General features: G+C 37.9%; 1 long non-coding RNA gene across 1 annotated transcript in view; it reads left to right on the top strand.

Moving 5' to 3' along the window:
• Positions 1-3,292: 3,292 nt before the first annotated feature.
• Positions 3,293-14,362, top strand: part of LOC141410898 (uncharacterized) — a 116,535-nt gene continuing 105,465 nt past the window's right edge. The window contains exon 1 of the long non-coding RNA XR_012435704.1: positions 3,293-3,707. This is a non-coding gene — a long non-coding RNA (uncharacterized lncRNA). The remainder of the gene's footprint in view (positions 3,708-14,362) is intronic.

Genomic DNA, 14,362 nt, shown 5'->3' on the forward strand with positions numbered 1-14,362 from the left:
TTCTCTTCTTGCTTCCATGGCAATAAAGAAAGAAACTTGGCATAGAATATAATCTTTTCCTGGCTGTTTCTCATCTGAAGTCATAAACTTCTGCCATCCCACCCAAGACTAGAATTTCAGCTGGCATGAAACAGCTGTCTGCTTACAGGTTTATTCCGGTAGTAACCAAAGACAAAGCTATTTTAATTGAAGGCCCTAGGCTGTTCTCCAAACCCTCAGAATCTCTGGGTCATCCCCAAGAAGAAACCATTGAGGAAAAGGTACAAGTACATGTTTTCTTATAGTTTTTGATACACACTTGTATCTATGAAGTTGAGAACATTTCATCCTGATTTTTCTAGATTGGCTGCCATGGAGAAAAGAGGGGCATGCACTGAAAAGCCTGAGACTGGAGGACACAGGCTAAGTCTGATGAGCATGTTGTGGTATGGGAGGAGTACCCTGTATGCCTGGACATCTGCTGCTCAGCTTTGCTTATTGCTACCATGTGGGAATGTGGAACCCAATATTGCCAGATATTCTTGTTTGTCAATAGAAGCTCCCATTTCTGCTTTTTGTGAGCATTCTTCTCGCTTTATAAATGTTGGCAATTGACCAGAGTTAAAATCAAAATCTTATGAAGGTCAATCTAAACATGGCTTGGATAGTGGGGCCACTAGTGCTCAACCCCTTGGCTTTGCTCCTGTTTTACTGTGGGTAGGCTTCCCATTTCTCAGCTGCTTGGGTTCTGAAACCTCCAGGTGGTATACTAAGGTTTGGTTAAATGTCCTGCAAAGACTCATGGTTAAAGGCTTGGTCTCTGGTGGCACTGTTGAGAGGTGGGGGTTAGTGGGAGGTCTTAGGTTATTTGGGATCATGGCATTGATGGGGATTGTGGGTCTCTGGCCATGAGGTGAGCAGTTTTGCTCTACTATGTGCTCCTGCCATGATGTGCAGAACTGCTATAAGATCCCAAACAACATGGCCAGCCTATCATGGACTCTCTCTATAATGAGTTGACTATATCAGGCATTTGTTATAGTGATGGAGAGTGGATTATCACAAGGTATAATTTATTTGTTTTTATTTTGGTAAAGTACTGCATAGAGTACATATATTTCAGAGTCAGGAGAGCTGTAGATTTTACTGGTTCTAGATTTTACCAACTTCTATCTTATAGCAGCTTGGAGTCATTCTTATAAGATGGAGAAGAAAACCCATTTGGAGGATTGAATTAAATTACTTTATGTGAAATGCTTTGCCTGACCCATAGGTGCTCTTTGCATGGGTGTTGCCAATTTGGCCATTATCACTCTGAACATTACTATAAAGGGATCCATTTTCAAAGACACAAGCTCTCCCTCAGAATGCTTCTCTCAGAATAGGGTGAAGGGCCTCATATTAGGTCCAATATGCTGTGTAATACAAAGAAATCCTATCATGAGCCATGTCTATGACTTTAAAGAATTTTAGAATTTTGAAACCAGAAGAAACCATGAAGAAATAGAAACTCTGACAACTAGAAAATATAGTAACATTAATTTTATTTCAGACATTAAAGTTGGAACCACAACAAATGAGTGCTTTCATTGACATGCAGAATGACATGGTAAGAAAATGACTTGTTAAGACAAGAAAACCAAAGACCATACCTGAAACCATGCTGTGAAGTAAAAGAACATAGGTTCAAATGTTCCCTGTTGGTTTCTGCAGGATTATTTACTTTGGATGACAAAGTGAATGAATGGTGTTTAGAACATTTCCTTCTCTTATATCCAGACAGGTCAGTTGCTGTTCAGCATACTTTTTTCTCTCCCAGCTCTGGACCTCTGATTTGTAGATGACGGTGGCAAGAGGCCACTCAACCAATTGTAGTGCACAAAATGGAATTTGAGAAGATAAACTGGTATTTCTCCTTGTCTTCTGTTCAAAATTTGGTGCAAGTAAAGTATTAGTATTTAAAGGAAGAGACCTCCTTCTGTCCTTCCTTTTCCTAGAACTGCTGCAAGGAATAATAGAAAAACAAATCAATCTGTCAAATAGCCCAGGGGTAAAAATGAAAGAGTGCTGTGGTTTGAATATGACACCTCTCCCACAGGCTCGTGTCGAGTGCTTGGCCTCCAGGTGGTAGAGTTACTCTGGGAGGTGGTGGAAACTTTGGGGTCTAGGGTCTAACTGGAGGAAGTAGGGTGCAGGGGCCTTTGAAGGCTACACCTGGTCCCTGGTCTCTTCCCCACTCTTGCATCGACATTCTTCCTAACCTTATACTGAACCCTCTGAAACCACGAGACAGAATAAATCCTTGCTCCCTTAAATTGTTTCTGTCAGGTGTTTGGTCATGGTGACACAAGAGCTGGCTAACATAAGAGTAATCATGTAATGTGCTTAAAGGGATCTTGTGTCTTCCTCATGACATATTTTCTTGCTTGACAAGAACTCTGACCAGTGATATGGATGGTATGATTGTGTATTGGTTTACTTGAACTGCTCATCTTCAAATATTAACACAACTCTTATATCTAAAACTTAATGGCATGTGGTTCTGTTTATATGAGTCTAGGGACTTGCTAATGTTTAAGAGATACAATAAATAATAATAATATGTAGGGTGAGATACTAACTGTGCTTGTTATCGTTAGTAACATTATTTATAATCCTTATCACTCTTTTTTTTTTGAGATACTGGGACTTGAACTCAGGGCCTTCACCTTGAGCCACTCCACCAGCCCTATTTTTGTGAAGGGTGTTTTTGAGATAAGGTCTCACAAACTATTTGCCTGGGCTGACTTCGAACCTTGATCCTCCTGATCTCTGCCTTCTGAGTAGTCAGGATTATAGGTGTGAGCCCCTGGCTCCCAGCAATCCTTATCACTCTTTTATACCCATTTTATAAAGGGCTAAGTTGAGTCTCAATTCAGTTTCTCTTGGGGCATATAGCTTGTTAGATGAAACTGAAATTGAACCATATTAACTGCTCTAGGCCTCTCTACCTTACACTTATAAATGTTTTGGGACCGAGTAGACCTACCTATAGGGAAGCTTGGTTACCTGGAAATTGTCAGCAATGTCAGACCTACAGCAACCCAACAGCTAAATCAGGATTAGAACAAGGACAAATGACAAATATCAGAAGCATAATAATAATTTGAGACCCTTTGCTGTTTCTCAGTAGAGAAAGAACTCCCTGTCTTGCTTACTCAATATATAACATTGAAGGAAAATGGATTTGAAAAAAAAAAAAAGTGTGTGTGTGTGTGTGTGTGTGTGTGTGTGTGTGTGTGTGTGTGTGTGAAAGAGGTAGGGTGGAGAGGGAGAGGGAAATAAGGAGTAAAATACTGAGAGATTGAGACTGACAAGCATATAAAGAAACTACCCCTATTTCTTTTTTCTTTCATAAACTCAGGTTTCTAAAATGCATATAAGATTAGTGAATTTGACTGTAGAACTAGCAGTATCTGACATTCAGTAGACAAGAAGAGGATATTCAATCAGTGTTGGGTGAGCAAGTCAGGTCTTTGGTGACTTCTTGTGCATCCAGGCTCTCTGCAGACTTTACTCCAAATGTTTTACAATACTGTTTCAGCATTCACACTTTATGAAGACTAATAGGTGATGAATGAATTGACAGGCCGTCCTGAGTACAGAAAGAAGATCATGAGTACATGAAAAAGAAGCACTCATGAGAAAGAGAAGAGAAGAGAGAGAAGTGGTCATGACAAATCATTCAGGTTAGTGGTTCTGAGTCTCCCATGGAGTTCCTGAGTCAGAGTGCCTGGGAAGAGGGAAAGGAAGATCATTCTCATTACTCTCCAAAGGTAGCTCCGATGTGCAAAGGAAGTTAGAGGTTCACTTGGATCCTTTGGGTAACTCACTCTAGGGTGGTTTTTATTTCCGTATGTTTCTTATTGTCCATTCCCAGTGATTATCCATCACTGCACCATATTCTTATCAGGTACTCAGACCACGAAAATGAGTGTAGCAAAGGCATAAAAAAATCTACCAGAATATACTTCCCTCTGAAGCCTGTGATTTTTTAACTAAGTGTGATAAAATGGAACTCTAACGATGGCCAAAACAAATGAATACAATCACATCCCTGATCTGAATTCAGGAGAGGGAGTTGGTTCAAAGTTCTCCTGGTGGTTTGACTCTGGCAATTTTTCATCCAAGAGGTTAGAGATTTTGGCAGCGGAGTTGAAAGGACGTTTGAAGATTTTAGAGAAAATAAAAAATGACAGAGAAAGAGAAGGGGAGGGAAGAAGCAGGGGAAATAGTAAGAGTAAGGGAGAGAGGGAGGGAGGGAGGAAGAAGGGGGAGAGAGAGAGAGAGTATGAATTGATGGCAAATGAATATACCATGGAATTAAAAGCAAGACCTCTATTGAAAAGAAGGGAAACAGTCAGAAGGAACTAAGAATAAACCAATAAATGTGGGCTACTCCTAAGCTGCTCACAATTAGGGCTCCTGGAAATGAGCTTGAAAGAGCTTCATGGAGTTTATCCACCGTAGCTGCTAAAGGATCTCAAGAGCAGGCGTGGAATAGAAACAGAAATCAGGACAAGGCCAGGTGGGTGGCCCAGAAGGAGGATCATGATTCAAGGTCAACCTGGGCAAAAAGTTTGAAAGACCCCATCTCAACCAATGACTGGACACACAGTGGTGTGTGCCTGTCATCCCAGCTACACAGGGAAGCACAGATAGGAGGATTGTGGTCCAGGATGATCCTGGCTTAGTGACACCCTATCTAAAAAATAAACAATGCTAAAAGGGCTTGGAGGTATGGTCAAATAGTATAACTCCTGCTTAGCAAATGCAAAGCCCTAGTTTAAACCCCACTACTGACCAGAAAAGATTAAAACAAAAACAAAAACAAAAAACAGTACAAGTTGCCTGGAGAAAAGGAATTGAGAAAGCACCCGAGAAAAAGGACAACTGAAGCTTATGCTCAGACGCACACTAAGGGTGAATCAGAAATGTCACAGAAGGAGAGCTGTGGTTGCTGTGGGCTGTGGTGGTTATGGGCGACTGAGGAGATCTTGTGATCTGAAGTGAATTGGAAGGCCAGGGGCAAACAGGTGAAGATTCTTCACTCCCTCACCTGGAATCTCAAAGTGAAGCATCAGCCTAGACCTGGGGACAAGGGAGGTGAGACTAGGTTAGAGGACTGAACAGAGGAGCCTTTTGGGATATAAAATAAAAGTAACACAAGGGGACCCTTGTGGGTCTTTTTAGACTCCTGAGACTGGTGCCAACTAGGGACTATTCTGTACCCACATTTCCTCAGAAAATCAAAGTTACATTCATGTTTAGCTTCTGCATGCATTGGACTGTACTTGGGCTGGAGGAGGAGACAATACTTGTGAAGACTGGCAAGTAGTGAGTGGCCATAACCCAAGAGGTATAATTCCTGGAAGGAAAACTTTTACCTTTCTGACTATGAGAGGACCACTAAATTGACCTAGGTTCAGTGATGTGGGAGAAACACAGCAGAGGAGTCTTTTCTGTGGAGTCATGGTCTTTACAAGATTATTATAAATTAATTGGCTAAAGAACATCAGAAATTGTTTGAGTATTAAAAAAAAAGATAGTGTAAATAATATGTTTAGGTTCATGTACGGGTCTAACAAAATACTCTTAAAGATCATTACAGGACTGGGGACTGGGGACGTGGCTCAAGTAGTAGAGTGCTTGCCTAGCAAGTGCAGTGTCCTGAGGTCAGTCCCTACTACCACACACACACACACACAAATCATAACAAAATGCTCTGAAGTCATATTTGGATATTGTTGGAGTTTTCTAATGAAAGGATAAATTTGGGTTGAAAGTACCCACTTTAACAAAATAAAGAAAAATGTTTAGAGCAGTTCACTGTTACAGGTAGGTACTCTATCAAAGATGGGGTATACTGAGCAAGAAGAACACAGTGATGTGGATCAAGAGTTTACAATCTTGTTCAAAACATACTTAGGGTATGTTTGTTAAAATACTTATATGTTGAGTAACTGAACAAATTAATGAATAAATTAAAGACATAGTCATATATTCGACTTTCTCCAAGCTGGGTTATCACGGACTCCCATATGACCCTGTATATCTCCTCAATCATTTCATTATCCTACTTTACGCTGTGTAAGTTACTTGAGGGTAGGAAGTAATTCTTACTCTTCATAATAACTCCAGAGCTGACCATAGTACACAGCACAAAGTACACAGTCAAAAAATGGTTGTATAAATGAGTGTCATTATTTAAGAGAATACTAGCTTGACCCAAATGTTCTATTACATTATACCTGGAAGAGTGAGGGATTACTTATTTTCAAATACTTGAATAATGGCTAGAAAGTTCGTTGAGAAGATACAATAAGGGAGGAGATGAAGAACAATTTGGGCAGTGTTATTTTAATTCCAGCATATTTTTAGGTTGGAAAGTGGATTGTGATGATTCAGAGCAAAGAATTCCTTTCTTAGAAATGAAAAGTGAAAGAATTGGGGTGGAGACATGCTTCTTCCTGAAGATTCAAGAGTATAGTGTCCCTCCCCCCATCATCCAGACTGTCATATCAATCATGAATTTCCTGAAAAAAGTCCCCAGAGGAAAGCCAGCATCTATCTCCCCCTACTGGTGTCATATTAAGAGTCATATCAAATGACTCCCCCCTTTTAACTAAGGACTGTTGTAATTAATATGAACATTTTGGTCAGTTATTCGAAAAAATCATGTGAAGTTTAAGTCTCCTCCAGTGGATATTTGTTGTGAACTTTACCAAGATTTGTGCTATAAATTGTTTCATCACAGGTAAGGAATAGTTAAATACTGTTACTAGTTCATCTGCCATTAACTGATTTATGTGACAGTGGATTATAATTGGGTGATACAACAAAAGTTTTAATAAATTTTTAATATAGAAAATTTCAAGCCCACACAAAAATAGGGAGAATGATATGATGAACTTTTATGTGTCCATCATTGAGCTCCAACGAGCATGACATGGCTAACGTTATTCATTGACTCTTTCTTCCAGGTTCCACACCCATATTGTCATGAAACAGTCCCGGCATCGTGTCATTTCATCTGTAAAGATCTCAGAATGTGCCAAATGTTAATGATGATTAAAATATCACCATAACATTATCATGCTTAACTCAAATTAGCAGTAGTTTCTTAATATCAGTACTCAAATTTCCACAGTTGTTTAAAACTTTATAGTTTGTATGAGACAGGCTTTTAGTAAGGGCAATGGCTTGAATGGTTCAGTTTGTTTCTTAAATCTATAAAACTCACAAGTATCCTCCTCTGTTGATCTTTGTCTTGCCGTATTTTTGTTTACAAAACTGCATCATTTCTGTCTTGTGAAGTGTCTGTTTGGTGTTCCACAAGCTGGAATTTGCTCACAGATCGTCATCATGTTGTGAAACACATTCCTCTGCCCCCACATTTCTTGTAAATTGGTAGTTAGATTCAGAAGCTTAATTTTATTCAGATTTGATTTCTTTTTCTTGGCAAGGAGCTGTTGTGTATTTTCACGATTCACCATTTGGCAGGAGTTGAAGTCTACTGTGTAGACTCTCTCGTAGAACTCTTCACGGTGATGGAAATGTTCTACATCTGTAGTACCTAAGGTGGTAGCTATTCACCCTGGGTGGCTGCTAGGCCCTCGAAGCACCTCAGTGTGACTGAAAAACTAACTTCTTAACTTTAATTACTAGGCCAGCCTAGCAAATTTAGCAAGATCCTGTCTCAAAATGAGGGGTGGGGTGCTTGGGGATGTAGCTTAGTGGTAGAATACCACTAAGGGTTCAATTCCTAGTAATTCTCTCTCTCTTTCTAATTAGTTAATTAGTTTACATTTAAGTAATGATACGTGGCTAGTGGCTACCATATTAGAGAGTATAGCTCTAGTCCTATTATCTATGAAAGGCTGCAAAATGATGATGCTATTTTCTGTTATTTTTCTTTATCAGTTGGAACACTTTCTAAAGAGAAACTTTCTCTTATCACCTATACTATTATCATTAGGTTCACTTCGTATAAGACAGAAAAATTGCTTAATTCTTTATTTGCATTTATCAGGTGTCAAAATAACATTAGTTGTCTTGCATTCTTCATGATGACCTAGGAGGACATTTGTTGTTGCTGTGAAGTCATAATTTATGTCATTGTAGTTATGCTTTTTTTGGTATTCAAGTTGGTTCATCCTTGGCTAGAGGGTGCCTATTCAGACTGTCTCCTGAATCCATGATCTGATTCTTGATAGGTCCTGGTTTCTGAGAAGGTGTTTCAGGGTTATCTTGTATATTTCATGCCTTATATCTCAACTTAGTCATTTTGTAAGAACTCCTGTTTCCATTTAGTGGTAATTTGGGAACATACAACTTGCTACTGGAGGGATCATTTCTACTGAGTAGTCTTCCTAAAAGATGGGCTGGAAACACAGATTTTTACTTTTTAAAAGATAAACCACATTATGAGTTCATTCTGAACTCATGTAACTTAAAAGCAGGACAAAAATATTTCATTTCATTTTTGATCTTATTGTATTGCCGAGGCTGACCTTGAGCTCCTAGACTCGTGATCGTGCTGCCTCAGCCTCCTGAGTAGTGGGGATTATAAGCACCACACCCACTTGGTGACGCCGATATAATTGTCTTTTTCCTTTTCCCACAACAGACAAACAATAATTTCAGAATAATAATCACAAGAGTATAGCAAAAAATTATTATTGAAAGAGTATGATCATTTTGTTTTGATTTTGCATAACTTTTTTATCCTTAGGCTCTACCTTACTGGTAATCTATGACTGTGTTTTAGGATGATTTGAAATAGAGCTTCTTTGTGTGGTTTTGCCACAGACTGGATACACATTTATATTTATTTGTTTCATTTTTTTTTAGAAACTTAAAAAATGTAGCTCTACTTTATAATTATGTAAAATATTTATGTAGTTCTAGAGTCAAATCTACAAACTGAGTTATATTTAAAGAGGTCTTTGGCTTCTTTCCCTGTCTCTTTAACTCTTTTAGTCTCCCTCATAAGCATTCATTTTTCAACACTTAATGATTTAATTTCTTATTATCATCAACAAAGACACATAGTACTTCTATCCCTTCTTAGATGAACTACAGCGTGCTAAACATACATTTCTCCGCTCTGTTTTTAAGTTTAACAATGTACTCTGGAGACCACTGTGTGATACTGTGTAGAGACAGAGCTCATTCCTTTTACAGCTGCATAGTAATTCATTGTGTGGATGGTCCATATTTTATTCAGTAAGTCCTTTATTGACAGACATTTAGATTGCATAAGTTTTTCTCTTTCTTTCTGAAAATTCAAATGATAGCAGCAACATCAACAAATACATTACCACGCTCCATAATCTTTTATTGTTCACTGGATTCAAATATTCATAAGAATTAAAAATATGAAAACATCTGTTAATGATGTAAGACAAGTGTTAGTGAGAAATTAAGGTATGTTTACTGAAAGATAAAGGTCTTGGTATCATAGAACTCAAATAAAATATTTAAATTTTCATTACTTGTGTTATTCAGACCTCACGGAATAGAGCTTGGAAAGATTGGAAAAGTAAGGATTATGAACTTGAGAGCTGTGAATGAAAGGAGAATTATAATGTAGAATGGAAACTGTTTTCAAAGATTTTGTTTTACTTTCCATTATTTGCCTAGAAGTTTTCCAAGGAATTTTTATTATCCAATATGAAAATAAAATTGTAAATAGTAATTGTGTCATTTGTACACACCTTTAAACTGCAGTTTAGAAAATACCTATTGGAGGTAATTATATATGCTCTAGCCACATTTTTCACTGTACCTCTGTCATGATAAACTTTTTCAGATATTTACAAGGTAAAAAGCAAGTGACAACAGACTAATCTTCAATAAACCAACAAGTAAAGAGATGCTACATTTTCTATTTCCTGTCTTACAATAAGATTAGGGCTTCAATCTGATCTCTAGTAATGATTTCCTTGAATTCTATGTAAGGTGAGGGTTTCTCATACCTGCTCATTTATTCATTAGAAAATGTTATCATTTCCACGATAATATTTGAATACTAATAATGATATCAAAAGTGAATTCTGGGCCAGGTGCCAGTGGCTCACACCTGTAATCCTAGCTATTCAGGAGACAGAGATCAGGAGGACTGTGGTTCAAAACCAGCCCAGGCAAATAGTTCACCAGACCCTATCTCCAAAAAACCCATCACAAAAAAGGGCTGATGGAGTGGCTCAAGGTGTAAGCCCTGAGTTCAAAACCCAGTACTGCAAAAGAAAAAAACATTTATTTTGTGTTATAGATCTATTCAGGTGATTAATATTCTCTTGGTTCAGTTTTGGATGGTCATAAGTATCTAGAAATCTGTCCACTTCTTCAAGATTTTCAAATTTATTAGAGTGTAGTTCTCAAAGTAATCTCTGATGATTTGCAGGATTTCCGTGGTGTTTGTTGTTATGTCTTCTTTTGCATTTCTGATTTTACTGATTTGGGTTTTTTCTTTCCTCATTTAGTCAGGTTTGCCAGGGATCTGTCAATCTTATGTATTTTTTCAAAGAGCCAGCTTTTTGTTTCATTAATTCTTTGTGTGCCTTTTTTTGGTTTTTATTTCATTGATTTCAGCCCTTATTTTAATTATTTCTCTATTTCTGCTTGTTTTGGGGTTTGCTTGTTCTTGTTTCTCTAGAAGTTTGAGCTGTAGTATTGGGTCATTGATTTGAGATCTTTCTGACCTTTTAATATATGCACTCATGGCTGTAAATTTTCCTCTTAGGACCATCTTTGCTGTGTCCCATAGGTTCTGGTAGGTCGTGTTTTCATTTTCATTAACTTCCAGGAACCTTTTAATTTCCTCTTTTATTTCATCAATGACCTGTTGATTGTTGAGCAATGTGGTGTTCAGCTTCCAACTGTTTGCATGTTTTTACTGCTGTTTTTGTTGTTGATTTCCAGTTTTAATGCATTGTGGTCAGGTATAATGCATGGGATTATTTCTGTTTTCTTATATTTGCTGAGGATTGCTTTGTGCCCTAAGATATGATCAATTTTGGAGAAAGTTCCATGAGCTGCTAAGAAGAATGTATATTGTGCAGAAGTTGGATGAAATATTCTGTAGACATCAGCTAGGTCCATTTGATCTATGGTGTGATTTAGTTCTAGGATTTCTTTATTGATTTTTTTGTTTGGATGACCTATCTGTTGGTGATAGGGGAGTATTAAGGTCTCCCACTACCACTGTGTTGGAGTCTATATGTCCTTTTAGGTCCTTCAGGGTATGTTTGATGAAACTGGGTGCACTGACATTGGGTGCATATAGGTTGATAATTGTTATTTCCTTTTGGTGTATTTCCCCTTTTATTAGTATGAAGTGTCCTTCTTTATTTCGTTTGATCAATGTAAGTTTGAAGTCTACTTTATCTGAGATAAGTATTGCTACTCCTGCCTGTTTACTTAATTTTATGGTTTCACTTCCCAGATCTTTTTAGAATTAAGGATCCTAGAGAAATCTACAGGGATATATGTATCACATTCTTTTCCTAAACAGCCTATGTTCTTTGTTAAGAGGTCAACATTATATGAGAACTGTTGTTACCTTGAACATTGCCTGTCCTATTTCATGAACCTCGAATGCGAAGAATCCCATAGCCCTGGTGGCAATGCTTAACTCTCTTTTCTGAACTGTGGCCTGGAGCATTCTGTCGGCTTTCTAATACTGTTGTGAGCATAGACTGAGATGTCTGAGAAGAGAAGGAACCAATACAGAAACCTCCAGGCTGTGCAGAGGGCATTGTCAAACCCCAAAGGAGTTGGGCTTATTGTCATTAAGGTGAGTGACAATACCTTAGACAGCACTGGTAAACATTTCCTGTAAAGAGTTAGATAGGACATATTGTGGCCATTCATTCAGTGCCATTCTAGAATGAAAGCAGCAATAGAAAATAGACAAACAAATTAGCTGACTTCGATCCAATAAAACCAAAAACCTACAAAAAGAAGCGGTGAGCTGACTTTGGCCCATGGGCCCTGTCTTGAGGACCTCTACTTTAGACCATTTTGGCCTCTTGCTTACTTTCAGGTTTCTGATGTTCACTAACTACTGGGGAAACTAGAAGCAAACAGCTCTTTGAAAGATTCATGCAAGTACATAAAATTGCATGCTGGTAAATTTAGATCTGGGGTAAAGATAACTATCTTCATTTCCTGAGATAGCAGGGATGTTCAATTATTCTCTTATTAGTTCCATTCTGTAAAGCCAACTGAGTGACAAGTCCTACAGATCCAAAGATGAAAGGTGAAGACCTGGATCCAAAAGAGATTTCTTTCTATAGTAGATTATAAGAGATAATCACAGCACAATAGAATATAAGGGAAATTTGTGCTATTTTATTGTAATTCAGTGCACTCAGGATCCAGGGCAGATATTCACATTTGTGTGTGAGCACATGTGTGGACTGGGCCAAGCCTCCAAAAAAGAAGTGTTATCTTTCCTCTTTCCTCTTCTCATTTCTTACAAATGATAATACTGGTTTCTTTTTATTTGTTTTTGTGTTGTCTTTTTTGGAGACAGGATCTAGCTTTGTAACCAAGTTACAAAGCCTTGAACTTACTATGTGGTCCAGGCTGACCTGTACTTTGAGATCTTCCTGCCTCAGCCTCCTGAGTGTGGGAATGACAGACTTGTATTTTGAAGGCTCATGTTTAAATGATTGTCTTTGGATAGTTATTGTGAGGATTTTGCATGTCTTTGTTTAAAATGTTTTTTAAAAGCTGCTGAAGTTACAGGCTTTTTTGAGGGCTACTCATCTATTGGCCCCAATTACAATGTACCATGGTGATTTAAAGAAGAAAAAAGTTATTTTGGCTAAGGCCTTGCATACAGAGAGGGAAAATAAAGAAAACGTCCTTAAGAGCTTATCTAAATCTCAAATCTCAGAGATCCCACACTTCCAGTCTGGACAACTCTGTATGTTAAGACTTTAGTTTTCCAAGCTTGCTGCCCTGTATGGATCTGGTTCATGAGACAGGGCCTATGCAGGATGGGGAAAGCTAACTCTGGATAGAAGCAAAACCAGAGAAATTAGGCATTCACAAGGGGACAAAAAAGAGTTTGCCTTTTAAGAAAGCAAGGAATTAACTGAAAATATGTTTGAGTGTATTTGCATCTTTTTAAGAGGTGACACTTCTCAAGACACACACGGTAGAAAAAGAGTGTGGGGTCCCAGTGTGCATTTCTAACACTCAACAGATTTGGCCATGAAATGGACCCATGCAGTGTAATCATAGCAAGAAGGCAAGACAACCAAGACCTGGCTGCTAGATTTGTCAGTCTCCTTTTAATAAATTCTTTTTTATAACTTTACTACCCTGCCTATAGTGATGGTTTTCTTGCTTTGAGTTTTTACAATTTTAGATTGCTTGTGGGATTTGTATGTTTCAAATTTAATATCTCTTAAGTATTAAAGCTACTTGTTAGATAAGAATTTCAGTAAGTTATTATGTGTGAATTGTATAATTTTCTTATGCTTTTTTCCTAGAGTTCTGTAGGTCTGAGATTAGAGAGAAATGAATGAGACATTCAACCTACACAAAATTAAAGAGAATTTCAAAAACTCTCTTTAGGAAATTTTAATGAAATATTTCAAAACCATCAAAATTAGCATAAAAAATTTCCTGATGACCACCATATCAAAATTTTGAATAAATAGAGGACCTGATTTTTCACTTGAATAACTGCCTCTCTCACCTTACTCTGAAATCCTGACCCTGATTCCAATACAACCTCATTTAAAAATAAGCCACTGGCCCATATTTGTTTATTAAAAAGCCCATTGCATTAGTCTGTTATTTATCTTGATCTCTGCACCTCTTAGTCCATCCTGTGCTATTGCAGAATACCATAGGCTGGATAATTTACAATGAACAGAAATTTACTAGTTCTTCATTGTGTGGCCTGGGAGATTCAACTTTGAGGAGCTGACATCTGGAGAAGGCTTCTGATAAAAATCCAGAGGGTGACAGAGGACAAAAGTAAGAGAGGGACCAAGTCACTTTTATTTAATCAAACCCACTCAAATGATAGTGACATTAATCCATTCATGAGGATTAATCCATGTCTCAACACTGTTGTATTGAGGATTAAATTTCCAACACATGTACTTCTGGGGGCACATTCAAATCATAGAATGGTGTGGGTGTGGAGGTCTACAGAGGTGACATGACTAGCTCAAGGTCAAACAGACAAGAAATCATAGGTTTGAGACTCCTTATGGTGTGTGTCCACTATCTCACGATGAAACTCCTTAAGGAGATCAGAGTTTTGATTCTTAATTTCTTTTTTTCCAGTGATGTGTGTAGAGCAGCCTCCCTCACC

Source organism: Castor canadensis, chromosome 9 (assembly GCF_047511655.1).
Source record: "Castor canadensis chromosome 9, mCasCan1.hap1v2, whole genome shotgun sequence".
Taxonomy (NCBI): Eukaryota; Metazoa; Chordata; class Mammalia; order Rodentia; family Castoridae; genus Castor; species Castor canadensis.